The sequence below is a fragment of the Lygodium microphyllum genome, chromosome 8, assembly GCF_053477565.2.
Source record: "Lygodium microphyllum isolate KBCC chromosome 8, Lygodium_microphyllum_v1.1.10, whole genome shotgun sequence".
Classification (NCBI taxonomy): Eukaryota; Viridiplantae; Streptophyta; class Polypodiopsida; order Schizaeales; family Lygodiaceae; genus Lygodium; species Lygodium microphyllum.
In genome coordinates this window covers 102,059,339-102,076,215 of record NC_141142.1, presented here as the reverse complement: position 1 = coordinate 102,076,215, position 16,877 = coordinate 102,059,339, and positions in this window count along the sequence as shown.

Genomic DNA, 16,877 nt, shown 5'->3' with positions numbered 1-16,877 from the left:
AGTAATTAAGATGACTAAAGGGAAGTTGTCTTTAGAGGCAATGGAGGAGGAGGATCTGGAGGATACCTTTGATGAAAAGTCGTTTGATTTTCTTCATGCAACTGGAAATTCATCTAGATTTATATACATCAAAGATATGCTCAATGTTCCCTTTGATTTGCAAGAGCTTTTGAAGGATCTTGAAGATAAATTGAAGGATTTTAGGGAGTTTTATGACAGACATGTGGAAGGCCTAGAGATTGAGAGATTTGTCCATTATAGCAATGTAATGGAAGCTTCCAATGTTGTTAGAACAACTTTACAAACAAGGTTTAGCCTTATTGATGAAGAATTCAAGAAGTGGAAAGCAGATTTCCCTTTTCATCAGAATCAGCAACAATGTCTTCTTGTAGAGAAGGATGTTGGATTTCTTGTATATCTTCAATATATGGATAGTTGTTCTTCAGATACAATACAAGAGAAGAAGATGAAGGATATTGCATGCAAAGAGAAAGAAGTTGAAGAGAATAGTGAAATATTTCAAGAGGATATTGAGAACCAATTAGTGTGTAGGGATTTGATGTTGCTTTGTTTAAAAGTGATAACATTACAAAAGTGGAAGAAAAGGAGATAGAGTTGAGTGCAGAGATTGAAACAGGTCCTCTTGAATGTGTGCCAACATTTCCCAGTTATCTCATCAATAAAAAGAGATATGTATTGCTAAATGATATTCAATGTCTTTTTTATCTTAGAGAATATTACTACTTGGCAATCCTTGTTGCATGGGGTCAAAATGATAAGAATTTTATAGGTTATGAAGAGGAATTCCTAGCAACTCTTGATGTTGAGGGAGAAAATTTTCAAGACAGCTCTGTAGCCTTGCATTCTTGTATTAATCAGATCGTAGAATATGAAAAGGAGGGGATACTTACAGAGGAAGAGTACTTACAAATTCAACAAAGACTTGGTATTGATAACATGGGGTATGAAGAGAAACTAGAGTCTTCATTAGAGGAGAAACTAATTTAAAGTTCAATAAATCTATATGATGATAGTCTTCTTGAAGAAGATGAAAATCCTAAGGTATGAAAGATAATTCTAGGATATCTGTTGTGATTTATATTAGAGTATGTTATGCATTATAGACAAATATTTTTGGATATTTATCTCTGACGTCTTATACTATTGTGGTTTATTGTGCAAATATAAATTAAAGATGCAGACAACTTTCTTGGAAGAGACAAGGGCTCAAGGCCATTGAAGCTTGGCAAAAGTCAAGTCCTTGGTCATTATATTGGAAGCTTAAATAATCAAACAGTTGCAATTTATCATAACAAGTTGTCAAGCTCTCCAAGCTTACCAATAATAGCTTTGAAAGCTATCTCCAAGGTGATTGGATCCTAAGCTTTCAATAGAGGTTCAAACAAGATAATTTTGGTGGAGAAGGAAGAAGCTGTAAGAGTTTTTGGCTTCATGCCTAGATACAGTGGATCTAGGATAGGATACTTTGGAGTTCTTGCCTCTTATTTGCTCTCCCATGTAGGAGATGCCAAGAATTTGAAGCTCCTTCCAGGATATAGGAAACAAGAGTTCCTGAAATGTAGAGGTCTCATCGAGTGGGATGAAACAAAAGATTCCCTTAGAGGACCTAGTGAATTCCCTAAAACTAAAGACTCTTCTACCAGAGTCAGACTAAAAGATGTTAAGGGTTTCTTGAAACTTATCTTTTTTCATCTCTTTGTCTAGTTTGTAACCATTTAGAATATCTTTGATTTGCGCAATAGTTTAAATATCCCTTTTTTCTTCTTTTGGTAATAGTGGATATAGTCCTTGCCAAAGATGATGTATTACATGATGCGATTGTGTCTTTGAGCTTGAATTTGTGCCAAATTTGTTTATAGACCCATTGAAAGAGCTCTAATAAACTGTTTGCTTTGTATCTTCCACCTCCATGTCTTGTGTGTCTAAAGTATTTTATTCTTGCTTGATAATGTGATTTTTCCATACCTTGGATTGACCAAATAGATAGAGATCCATATTTCTTGATAAAATATGGAGCATGGTTATATAAAATATGCTGCATAGTTAACAAATAAAGAAATTAAATTAGAAAACCCTATTTGAGTCAAACAATAAAGAGACATACATATGCAAACTTCTTACCATATAGTGAGTGAAGTGTTGATTACCCCAAGCTTTTGTCATTGCCTTTTTAAAAAGGTTCAATTGGTTTTTAAAGTCTCTGAGATCATCATCATTCCACTCTGTTTATTACAATAAAAGAATACTTTGTCTAATGTTTCCCAAACATTGTTTTTCTATTCTGAGCTTGTCAATTATCAGCATTATCCTTGACTGCATTGTGTAGGCACTTTCATTTATTGTATCTAATAGTTGAGCCACCATTCCTAGAGTTTATCTTACCAAGTCTCCCATGAAATTCTAAGAACCTTCTACCCTTCACTCCAATAGATGACTTTTTGGGGACACAATTGCCATCCTTAGATTTTTGAAGATCTAATTCAATAACAACGTTACCACCATGCAAACTAATTGCAAGTAATACTTTTTCAATCTTTGCTATAACATCTATTCTAGTTGATAATGGCTTGAGCTTCCATGCAAATCCTATATAAAGATGAACAAGATTTTCAATTATCCTACAAAGAGCATGAAGTGTATAGATATGGACATTCACTAAAGGAATATCTAGGACTCTGGCTTAAACTATGGATCCTTGTTGTGCCTAGAGAGAGCTCTATTCCAATTGCTTGAGTTCAACTCTATGGCTAGGGATATGTAATAGGCAAGGAGATCTCGAGTTGGCTCCCTTTGATACATTGTACATACATTTAAGTGTCTTTAAGTCACTAGCTATGTGTCACTTATAGTTTTCAAATCCTTCAACAAATAGCTCTTCTTCTACTTGTTATCTCTAAATAACATCAAGTATTAGTGTTCAATGGAAACCCAATACAATACAAAATCCTCTGTATCTACTCCGAATGCTCCTAGCCACCACATGTTGTGTTTCGATTGAACACTAAATGATATTGAGTGATTGTAATGATCTGATGAAAGTGCTCTATTCATCACGGTAATAGAGATCCTCTCTAGTTTTGTACATTTTAAAATCTTACTTTCATCAAGTTTAACCACAAATCTAGTCACTCCTTGTGTCTCTTCTAGTGACAAGCCATAGAATCTAATCATTAAGTATTGTAGGGTGGGCAAGTCAAGGAAAATATTGCTAAATTCATTGAATACAACTTCCTTTTTCTTGCCCTTGAAGTTAGCCTTGATATGGAAAGGCTCACCCAGAATCTCCATTACTTTGTAATTATTAACTCTTTGTCTAATAGTTCTAATCACTGATGGCCTTGGAAGTATGCAATTACGTACTTGTCCTTGCTTCATATTTGACTGTAAAAGCTAGAAAAGTTGTATATAAGCATCTTGACTGATACCAACATTATCTAGTGTCTTTTGTACTAAGTCAATATCCAAATAGAGATCCTGTATAAATGACTCCAAGCATTGGTTCTTTGTCTTTTTAAGTTTCTTCTTCTCCAAAGTATATTTTGAAACTACTCAAGAAAGAAGATGATAATAAAACTGAGATGCTTTCAGAGAATCTCTTTCACTTGTGTTTGGTTGAAGAAAAGACCTAAACAAAATCAACATCACAAATCAATACAATTAATTATAAACAAAGTCATATTTCATATTTTTAAGTGAAAAAAAATATACCTTGCTGCTTGGATTCTTTTACTACAACCACCTCCTCCTCATCTGAGACTTTCAATATTTCTAAGAGCCTTTTGTCGATTTTGAAGTCCTAAAATAGTTTGCTTTCGTTGATCAAATTTGATGCATTTCTCCAACAAATGAATCCTCTATTGATAGCCTTCTAGCTTTGCAGTAACTCGTTGTTATGTTTTGATAAAAGATGGTTCTCCAATTTAAGGACATCATTTTCTGCAACCAAGTTAAGTGTTTAGCCTAGAAACCCATTATAACCATCACCAATGAACCTCAACAATGAAGAGCTATTATAGAAAGACGCATTGCTATTTTTTCTAGGATCTTTGGAATATAGCCTGTCATCTAACCAAAGATCAAGATTCTTCTTTCTTTCAAACTTAAGTATATGTTTCGTAGACTCTGTAATAGTAATGGGTTTTGTTCTAGAGCTACAGAGATCATTGGATGACTGATCCATAGCTGAGGATGTGATTAGAATATTGGATTGAAAAAGTATGTGAATTAGGAACAAGAAGGAAAATGAAGAAGAAACTAGTAAGGATGTGAAAGAAAGAAAAGAGTGAGAATGAAGGGAAGTAATCAAACGTTGAAAAAAATTCAAATTTAATATTAGTTTTCACTTTAATGAGGATAAGTAAGATCTTCATTATGACAATCTTTGTCACCTTTATAGCAGCCTAGATTTCTAGGTTTGATGTGACCACGAGAATATCACAACAATGACTTATTCATAATTTTTTATATATTTACTTATCAAAATATAACAGTTTTTAAAAATAAAAGTAAATTTATTTCCTAAAATATTTTCTCTTTCTATGATTGCTTACAGGGCATTTTCGAGACCTCAAAACTCCTGTAATCTTGGTCTATGAACTAACTAAAGTTACTACAATATTTTATAAACTAATGATGCAGCATGAGGAGATGGCATATAAGACATTTTACTTAAAACTATGAGTTCAAATCGTTGTAACACACCTCCCTCAAGTTGTGAATTTTGATTATATGAAGTGCATAATCATATACAAATATTTTTTATATTGTTTTTTCATATACTAGTTGTTTGGTTGCTTGGGATCTATGTACTAGGAACTATACACAATTTAAAATAAGTTTTCTACTTAAATAGAAAGTTATAATAAGCTTCAAATGTGATTTTTTCCCTTCAATGTCTAAGTAATCATTTTGGATGGAGTAGCATATTGATATCGTGGATACACAAGTTTATTACGTTTGTATGCATAATTCTCATTGACGTTAAGTATCTCATTTTTAATAATTACATGCACATATACGTAATAGCTCCTTCCCTTATGAATGTCAAGTAACTTGTTGATCCAAATGTCAATTTTTTAACTCACTTGAGATTGTCTATCTTTTTGCATGCTTTTAATTTTCATCATTTCAAAACTCTATTTGTTGAATATTTGGGTAGGCAACCTTCAAGAATAGGTATCTACTATTGCTGCCCTCTACTAATGTGTCTAATAATTCTCAAACTCCTACTATCCTATTTATGTTATAGTTTAGATCTTATATTTATGGTTTTGTTTTACTTATGAAAAAATCAGAGTTTTAAAACTAACTAGGCAAGAACGTCCATGTTATGGTGCTCTAATTTTCAATGGAAAAACTTCACATACATGTTTTGTTTTCCATATCAATTTCATGAACCAAAACAAACAACATTTTCTATCCAATTAAATTATTGAAAAGATACTAAGAACTACAAAACCCACACAAGCCAATATTTAAGTTATGATTAAGCCAATAAGTAATCCACTTTACTCCTAATCCAAAGAGCTAAGCTTGCTTTTAGGAGGACATCATGCATGATTTTAGGTCTATAACATATATTTTACTCTCACTTTTCCAATGAATGGATTACCTTCAAAGAGCATTGTTTTGACTCATTGAGTCAAAAGTACAAGGTAATGTATTTATATAATATTACTCTCTAGGCACTTTCATAGTGACCTGTGCATAATGGGGATCCTTTGGGAGTCATGGCATTGTATAACTATGGCCACACTAATGAGCATTGGACACTATGGATCTATACAATTAAGCTTTTGACTTTACGTTTGAGACCTCTGATACATTATTTAATAACTCTCGAACAACAAGTTTTAGTTTGAGCAAGTAGATGTAGCTTTTATAGGATTCGAGCTTATGGCGATTGTAGATTCGGGGGAGGGGGTCCACTTTATAGAATATGTAGGATACCACATGAGTTCAAAAGAAAGGGTATTATATTTGGCAAAATTTATAAGATTATATTTACAAAAGGGGTTTTTAAATTACAATTTGAAAAAAAAAATTGTAAGTTTTGTAACGTAAAAGGGGTCATTTTAAGTCCTTATAGCATGTAAAGAAAGGGTGGGTATCTCTTAATATCCTTTGAATGCACATTATATATAGATGATTTCTTATAGGTGGACCCCCCGCATGTATCTTATGGGATTGTAGTCATGAATGCCTTATTAGAAAAGTTAAAGAGAACATATCCAGGTCAATGTATGCATGTTTTCTTTGCACATCATGATTGGAATAGAAAAGGCAAGCCTCATAGTTGTAGGATGAGGTTGGCATACCCATGAGAAGAATCCCTACATGTCAAAAAGCAAGCATTGAATTATCCTAGAAAGGCAAGGCTCCAACATATCATAGAAATTTTGTTCAAAAGCTTGATTTTGAAGGAAACCCCCACATATAAGAAAGTAGGGGCGCACTAACATATATCTTAGCTATTTTCAAGAACATGATTTTGAAGGGTGACCTCACATATCAAAGAGTAGGACACCAACATATGTCCTAGGAATTTTCAAGAGCCCAATTTCCTGTGGGGCTTTGTTGTTTAAACGCCATGCTTGGAAAAATGAAAAGCAATCATGGTTTTAGGACATCGACTGAAACAAGCACCAAGGGTAGTGGGCACCTATTATTAACATTCCTCTACATGTAAGTATGTTGATATCCACTCATTATTAGCATTCTTGTCAATTCCTTTGACTAGACCTAATAGCTTGTTATTTATCGCTAACATGGCTCTTCCACTTCTAGTGTTGTTATTAGTGGAGTGCTATGCATAGATATTATCTACATGTGGAATATTCTTGACCAAGTCAGGGCCTAAGGCTTTAACTTCTTGTAAGCTAAGGATGAGTGGGACTCGTTGATGATCCTTCAACTAGCCCCTCATGATCCTCCCTTTGTTAGGGCTTTCCTTGGCCTTTCCAAAGGGGTCACTATCACAATCACCCACTTTGGAGAAGCGTCTCTTTGCTAAGCTATTAGTTGCTAGCTCCTTGCCTTGTTTGTTTAGGTTTAGCGTGAATTGAGGGTCCCCATCTGCTTACTCACCACATCAGAGTGTTCATTAAGGTCTAGTCTATTGTGTTGTGAATTTTCTGCTAGTACCTCTTCCTGGTCTGTACTGTCAAATCGGAGAAATTTGATTAAAATTTTTCCTCAGCCGGTTTTGGGTCGACGGCTTCATCACGGACATCTGTACTGTGAGCGGAGGAGTATACCTGTTATTCCGTTTCTTTTTGATTCGTTACTTCCATTCTTCCACCATGCATGCCCACCACGTCTCACCCTTCCACTCTGGTTCGTCACCTCGAGAATAGTGTGACCTCCTAGTCTCTGATCCCCTTTGGCGGAGGCCGGAAGTACACCGTCATGCAATCTCAGGTCCCTTGAGTTCCGATCAATATAGGATGATGCCAATCGAACATGATTCCCTAGTTTCCATCATGCAAATGATGGGGTCATCCTTCCATGTGTCAGAAAGCAAGCTCGCTCATCAGTTTCTGATGCAGGCGCAGGCCCATTTTCCAAGAAGACGTCGCTGCGTCCGGTTCTGTGATCTGTTGTAAGCTTCTCTCTTAATTCTCTGCTACAGGGAATGCATAAATACTGTATCACTATGCTTGATCCTATATCTGTGTCTGATTCTAACCTGCACCACGCAAGCACCCAAAAGAAAGAGATGAGACGCATACGCGCCCGTGCAGATGATTGCATTGCCATTGCAGGTGCAGATATATAATTACGATACTGTATATCGATCTAGATATAAACAATATGGGGTACGATATTCAGTGGGTAAGGGTGACGCTTAAGTGTGCTGATGGACCATGGTATTGGGCTGCTGGAAGTGAGACAAGCTGCGCCTGTGACGTTCGGCAAGTGGTACAACGCCGCAACTGGCGACAGGGATAGCGAGGTGCGTTCTCCGGACGGGGAGACCTTCAAGGCGGGGCAGCCAGTCGTCTTCAAGCTGTTCAAGGGGCCGGGGGGGCAGCCACTCGTGCTCGCAAGCTGTACTGGTCGAACGCTGTCGCCCACATGCACCGAAGGCAGTATCGAGATATGGGATAATTAAGCTGGCGCCATGAAAGTGGCACCGTGCACGCATCTACTGGGATTGCCCTTTCATTGTGGCAGCGACGAGAGGTTATTGTGCGTGATATGCGTCCTGGGTACGACATCCTTTTACAAACAATGGTTCTGTGTTATTATTCGTAATCGTTTTGCATTTTCAAGTGACGGATAGATACAGATTTGAGATGAATTCATGAATAAAAAATAAGATCATTCAAGTGAAAAGGAGTGAAAGGGTACTCAGAAAAGTATCAAAAGACCATGTTTGGTTACATGAATTTGCAACCAATTATTCATTATATGCCAAGCCACCACAATCAAAATGTTATTTCTAAATGCTTATATAAGAGTAAAACGTCTTGGACTATTAATTCATTAGCATAGTAAGCAATTGCCACAATGTCATTTGTCTATGGCTAGGAGAATTGTCTTGCTTCACTCCATTATGCTTGGCATATTATTCCTTTTATATTTTTCTTTACCATGGTGAGGAAACAAAACAAACATCATTGTGGCACTTCAATAGTATTATCCTTCAATATTAATAGTTTTAAGTACTATTAAGTGTGGCACTTCAATAGTATTATCCTTCAATATTAATAGTTTTAAGTCCTATTAAACCTTAGTTAAGTCTCTGTAGTAGCTCGCCCTACTAGGTCTTTTGTAGAGAGAGCCTCTTCCTTTGTTTCCATTTTGCGAACATACTGACTCTTCTCACCTAGCCCAAGTCAGATACCAAATATTTATGGTTTCCAAGTTTCCACTCCTCAAGTGATTAGTGAACGGGAAGACCACATTTGGGAATGCACAAATGGCTAAATGCTTGAAAAGGCAAAAAGCAAAAATACTAACACAATGAGCACTCCATGATTAACACAACTTAGATCTAATCAACAATAGAATCCATGAAGGGAAATAGGAATAACACCACAGTGTTGTAGGGTGCTATACTCCTTGTAGTCTCTCCAAGGTGACTTCAAGGAGATTATGGATGCAAGATATAGAGAGTGGAGGAGAAACATGAATATTCAAATATTTGGGGTGCCAAAGGATTCATCAACTAGCATGGAGGATGCCAAGAAAAATGCCTTGCAGAATAGCCTACATGTATTTTTGAGATAGAGAAAATGGCCATGCACCCTATTACCCACAAAGTACTTTCCCAACCCTGATGCACACAATAAACACACAACACAGGATATGTCATTCAAGGAAATATGGACTCTAAAAAGTGCCTAGTAACAAAAAGATTAGCGGAAGGATTACCTTCTCTACTTGATCAACATGGTGAGCTTGGAAGCCATGATGAGACCACTCCATGAAGAGAGCTGGTTTTGAATTGAAAAGGATACAAAAGAGGGGTCTTTTTTTTTAATTAGTTGCAGTCATTGAGTTTCATCGCCATTGGCATATTATTCTAGACTAGTGATAAGGCCCTAGGCCTTTGTAGGGGAGATAGTGGATTCTATTCCCACGTGCTTGGCTAAGGGTAATTATGTGCTTTAACAACCATGGATCCATATGTGCTTTTCCAATGGTAAATAGTAGTGCTTCTTATGGTGGTCCCTTGTAATGTGGCACATGCACGTGCTTTTTAGGAGGCTCAAAATCCCTACTTTCATGTTACTAGAATTAAATTAGCATTTCTTCCTTAGAAATGAGAATTTATCTTTATCTAGAAGGCCCCTTTGGAGTCTACATTCTCCAAATGACAAAACTACCACCCTTTCCTAGATCATGGTGGGTCATCATAGGCATATAAACCTCGAGGAACACTTATCATGTCCCATGCAATAGCAAAAGGTTTGTTGAAAACCTCTACCATCATAGTATGTACAACAATGATAAATATCACTACAAATACAAACTATTCTAATAGAAGACCATTCCACCTATGGCTGAAATGGTTAATCCAACATGGTAATGTACATGTAGACAACCACATGCATGCATTTTTTGAAATTGTAAAAGAATTTGTACGCATGTCTATAGTCATATATAAAAACACATCTAAAAATTTGCATCTAAGTTTGCATATATTTAGCAAACAATTAAAAAAATGTAAAGATGCATTCAAATGAACTACAATTGAATCTTCACATAATTTTAAGCGCACATTTAAGTGTGAAGTTAACTATTGTCTCTCTGCAATTCTCACACAATCAAAAATGTATTTATAAATGCGACAAGTGCTTCAATGGTTTCTTTTTTACATTCATGCATACATTCTAAGCATTATTTATACAAAGCAAATCCCCTTGCAAGAAAGTGTAGCAAGTAAAAATATAGCATGATACTAGAGAATGTACAATGTGAATATAAGAGAAGAATGATAAAATCTATAATAAAAATATAAAATAAGATTTTGAGAATTACAAAAATGTACAATGTGAATATAAGAGAAGGATGATAAAATCTATAATAAAAATATAAAATAAGATTTTGAGAATTACTAAATGGTAGACCTTGTTTTATAATCAAATATAAAAGGGGGTACATAAAATTTGGAAGCCAAAATTTGTCTTGAATCAAAAGATGAAAGATTTCAAAGCTTTCAAATAATGTCATTTGGTGCATTACAAATAACTAGCATATATCAAAATTTATTTGCCAATTTTTAGCTTGCATTATAAACTAGAATAACTACAATTTAAGATTACATATCTAATGCATTGGCAAACCCTCCTTGGCTTTATTATCATTGGTTCCACTACCCTCGTCGAAAGAATTGAGACTCACTTCATATAGCTTCTACCTCTCCCTCTTGATTCTCTTTTGCCTATGCAAAAGAGTGAAAGATTACAATGAGAGAGAGATTGCAATGCCTAACATATGCCTTAGCAAAGTGTAATTACCATTACAAAATATCATATATATTGTCATAGAAAGAATGATAGAAATGCTTAACATAATAAATAATATAACAAATTATAAATTACTTATACTATATCGATGTATGTGTGATGTTATGATATTGTTGATCATTGATCGTTCCCTCTTTAAAGAAGTGGTCCCATGTATATCACCTATTATATTGATGATGATATGCTCTCTCCTACTTAGTCAAAAGTCAATCTGAAATATCCATCTATATAAGATAACATATATGTATACTAAAGGTGTAAGTAATTTTAGAAATACTTAATGGATCAAAGTGATTATACTCACAAAATCAAATTCCCATGATACTCACCCCACTAATCCAAAGAGTGTGAAGTCCTATGTTGTTTTGTTTGGATGTGACATGCCTCTAACTTGTGTTGCTAACTAGTAATCTCTGCTATTGCATGCCTCTTTGCTTCCTTGCACTCTTCCCTGTGAGTAGTAAATGGATTGACTTGATGGAGGAAGCCTTTGCTTCATAACTTTCGTATAAATATATGCATGCCACATTAACAACCTCTTATTACCTACCTATGATTATTGGAACCCTTGATGTTATATGTGTGTTTGTAAATCCTTTATCCTCATGTTCTCATATTCTCTTATACAGAGTCTTTATGGTTTCTACCAACAAGCCTTATTCAGCATTTCTGATGCTTGAAGTGCAAGAACATATCTCCTCCTATCACAAATTTTCAGCCATCATCCTTCTATAAAATGTCAATACCTTCTAAATTATGCAACACTAGACACAAAGCCAACTACCTTCCCTATTGAAATTTCCAACTACATCACCCATACCGTAATCAAAATAGCCATCTTGAATCATGAACAATACCTCTTCCACTTTCAAAAGTTGCCTTCATTAACACACCACATCAATCATATACAATTGTTTCAATGAGTTGATTTCTTCAAGACTTGTAGCTCAGGCAACTACTAAATGGATAGCTACTACTTACTCCATAATAAGGTCACTCCCATCCTCACCAACACAAATGAACTGCCACTTCAATAATGTGCAAAATAGCCAACCACCTCTAGCACTCCTCTAGCATAATTTTGGCTACTCGATGATATGCATCTGCTCTTCTTCAAACTTCAATGACCCTCTTTGTACCACTTCACTAGCCTTCTTGATAAAGTTGTTTCCTTTCCTGGAAGATAACATCACTAGCTTCTATTAAATACAATAGTGATCCTTTCCAAGAATACCTCCAAATTGTAGAACCAAACCACTAGCTATAATGGGACTCTATGCACTACCTTTACAAAACAACCTCCTCTGGCAATGACAATGGATAGTTACTCGAATCTTAGCCATGCTTGATACCACTCTCCCAGTGCAAAACATGGGAGCCCTAGATTAGACCAATGACTACCTCAATAACATCCATATATAAGACTTCAATCAACACTCTCTATCCCTTTTTTAATAGATGATGTCCCTAGAAACATGCTCTCCTTCTTTTTTCAGCTTGAGCTATAAGCCTTAGCTTTTATTTTAATTGTCTTTTTTCTTTTCCTCCATGTTTGGCATTTTTTTTGCATATGTTTTATTTATAAGAAATTAAAAGCACATTTGAAAAAAGTATGTACCTAAGTAGAAGCACAAAAGTGTAAGTAAGAGTAAAGTAAGAGCTATGGCAAAATGGAGCAAGAGGAGTTAGAGAGTAAGAGAGTAAGAGAGAGAGACACACCATAACTCTTGTTTTGCTCTTACTTCAGCTTGTGTGTTTTTGCTTGGGCTCTACCTTTCAACTAGTTTCAAAGGGGAATTCAAGAAGCTTTCTCATCCTTTGCTTCAGCCTAGATTCAAAGCTTTAGCTCAAGTTTTCATGGCATCCATCGTTTCTTTCTCTTGAGGTATGCATTGAGTCTTCCCTTCTCCCAGCTTGTTCCAGCTTACTCTTGCTTTATTGAAGATCTTTCTAGGGCTTAATTAAGCCTTATTGAGTGCTTACTGAGCTATAAAGCTACCATTCTATCCATTTTGAGTGGATACATAAAATATTACAAAAGTCATGGACAACTATGGTAGCTTCGCAACACTTTCGTATTTTGGCCATAACTTTTGTATACGATATCGAATTCAAGTGTTCTATAGCTAGAAATGAAGAGCACGATGAGACATGAGCCCTCATAGAGTTGATTCTATGCAATTTTTAGTTCTTTTTTTAAAACATAGAATAGAATATTTTTGGTTTTGATAACAAGCATTTGATTGGTTTATGCTCTACTGATGCTTATGGTGGAAAATGTTTGTGATACCCAAATGATACATTGATGCTCAAAAAGGATTTTGGATTAATTAGAGCTTGATTAGCTCATTCATCGAAGTATTCATTACTGTGATAATAGTTTGGGCAATAAGCGTACAATAGTGAGCTTCATGCTTTAAATGCCTTTTGTGCGTGCCTACATGGTATTGTGAGTATAGTACATGTCTATGGTGATATATAGCATTTATGTATAAGCCTAAATATGGTTATGGCATGCTTCGACACTTGGATTTGAGCTACATTTGATGTACTTGGTCTTTGATCAGTTGCTTTGATCTTTCATGCTTAGTCACTTACGAGTATTGAAGCTTCATTGGAGTATTTGTGATGTGCTTAGGCTTCAAGGATGCTTTGATGTATATCTTGAGCTTTGATTCCTCACTTTGCATTTTGGATTCGCTTCTAGTGGGAGACGCTTGTACTTGGCAAAGCTTGGTTCCTTAAGACAATGGGATGCTTGGTTCATGTATATACTCTCTTGTATGCTATTGGATATAGTCAACTCCATTTTTGGGTTGATTTGATTTGGTATGCTTTGATACTTAATTGTACTTGGTTGCTACACCACAAGTTATATTTTATATATCCAAAATTTCTACTAGGATACTCCTAGCAATGGAAGGTTTCTTTCTTAGCTATTTATCCACAATTAGATTAATATATACCATTGTCTTTATTTTAGCATTGTTGTAATTAAAGTTTTCAACATTGTCTTGGAGAGTAGACAATGTACTTTTGCAATCTAGTGCTTGGAGTTGGTGGACAATTCTATACTCTAGTATTCTCTCCTATTTTGCCCTTGTTCTGAATGAGTTTTAGGGGTTGATTTGCAAACATTTAGAATAGCTCATTTTCTTCAATTTTGCATTGGTATACTATCATTATGACTGGTTCTTCGAATGATAGTGCTATTTTCAATATTAAAAATCTTAATGACATAAATTTCACCTAATGGAAGACATAGTTATGGCAAGTACTAGTTCAAAAGAAGCAAGTTAGAATATTGAAAACCAAGAGTGTAAAGCCCGAAGGCATGGATCAGGATGATTGGGATGAGTTGGATGAACTATGTAAATTCACCCTTATAATATCATTGTCTAAAGATGTTTACTTCAATGTTGTTGTACTTGAGGATAATGTTTGGTAGTTATGGGAAAAGATATACAATCTTTATAACAAGCAAAGTTGTGCATCACATATGTATTGGTTGAAATAGCTTATGGACTTTCGAATGAAGGGACTACTGTGCCCATGTTTGAATGAATTTCATTCAATTTTTAACCAGTTCACTTCGCATGCATTGAGTTCAAGGATAACCTATCTCCACTGTTCTTACTTGTGATACTTCTCAAGTCATGGGACACATGACCTATCTCCATTGTTCTTATTTGTGACACTTCTCAAGTCATGGGACACTTTTCGTACAACCATGTGTGCTAATATTCCTAAGGATGGCTTGAAAGTCCAAGACGTTAAGGGTGCTTTACTCACAGAGGAGATAAATGGAGGACACTTTTCATACAACCATGTGCCCTAATATGCCTAAGGATGGCTTGAAAGTCCAAGATGTTAAGGAGGGCGCTTTATGCACAGAGGAGATAAACGGAAAGAATGTGGATGCAGCCCCCACTTCCCATGCATTGACTATTAGGGGAAAACATGATAGTAAGAGCAATAATGATCACCATGGTAGAGACTCACAAAAGTCTCAATCCCGTGGATAACCTTGTAGTAAGTCCCATAGTCGACATCGTCTTTGATATGTTATTATTGTGGGAAGCAGGGTCATATTCGACTCCAATGCCATAAGGTGTGCAATGATAAGCATAAAGAGAAAGGCAAGGTTGAACTAGAGAAAAAGTTTGATAATCATAACATTGTTCCTAGTAAGTCTAATGTAAAGATTAAACATGTAAATGTACTGCGGCTAGAGTGATGAGTGCATCTTAGCAACTTCCTCTATTGATGCTTCTCAATGGACTGATACTTTGTCCATATATTCTCAATGTTGGTTGCTTGATTTTGGAGCTCTCTTTCATGTTACCCTATATAGGGATTGGTTTCAGTCCTATCATAGCATAACAGGTTCTATGAAACTGGAAAATGACTTGGTATTGAGGATGTGCGGATGTAATTTCCTTCAAGCAGCTCTTTTACTCTACATAATATACATCATGTTATTGGGGATATATGACTGCAGATTCCTTCAGGAAACTCTTTTACTTTACATAATATACATCATGTATTGGCTTTGACCAAAAGCCCTCTATCCAACTATCTACTAGATAGTTGGATGATGCAGACTATTGTATATCTTTTGATGATTCCACATGGAAGATTAACCATGGGAATCTTGTCTTTGCTCGAGGTGCCAAGGATGGAAATCTCTATCCCTTGTTTGTATTTAAATCTCTTGATCATGTTTTGGCTATGGCCAATACCACATGTATCTTTATGGCATCATCACCTTAGGCACATGTCCGTAAAGGGAATGAAGATGCTTACTCATTTGTAGTATCTTCCAACTCTTGATTACAAATATTTTGATTCTTATGACTATTCTCTTTATAGTAGACACACATGTAGTTCTCATAAAAGTATGACATTACATGCATGGGTGAGTCTTTAGCTCATGTTCATTCTTATTTTTGTGCTCACATGCCCTATCAGACATTGGGTGGTGCAAAGTACTTTGTTACGTTCATTAATGATTATTTGCATAAGGTTGCATATCCTATATAAGCAAAAAATGGATGTTTTATCTATCTTTAACATTGGCTTGATCTTATTGAGAACTAGTCTACATATAGAGACTGAAATGCCTAAGGCCTAACAAGGGGGGTGAGTATGTTTCTAAAGCATTTGAGTAGTTTTGTGAGACGAGGGGGGTATTAAGCATCAGTCGATCACCCCATATACCCCACCCCGGAATGGTGTTGCAAAGCACATAAACAAGACCATTCAACAAAAAGTCTATTGTATGCTTAGTCAGACTTGCTTAGCACAACATTTTTGGGTTGAGACAGTTACTACTATCATATATTTGATAAATAGATCCCATGCACTGCTATTGGTTGTTAGGTTACAAAGGAGGTATGGTCCGGAAAACCTCCCTCCTATGCACATCTTAGAGTTTTAGGATGTGAGGCTTTCTACCATATACCCAAGAACAAATGCATTTAGATAGATTCTAATTCAATAAAATGCATCTTTCTTGGTTATGGATATGCAAGTGAAATGGGCTATGGCCTATGGGGTCCACAATCTTGGAAGGTTATCCGCAACCATGATATTGTTTTCCATGAGGAGAAGATGCATAAGTAGCTTGAGCAAGTAGTTGAGGTACGCATGGTGATCTTTTACGAGGAGCCTCTTGTTACCATATACTCAACTAGGGTGGCCTACAACTGGTACTCCAGTTACCCATGATCATGATGTTGGACAAGATTTACATATCCCACAGCTTGTTTTGAGATGGTCTACTAGAGATAGTTTATCGGTTTACGCTCTCCATAGACTATATAATGGTGATAGATTTTGGTGAGCCCCTTACTTATGAGGAGGCCATATGTAGAGGTA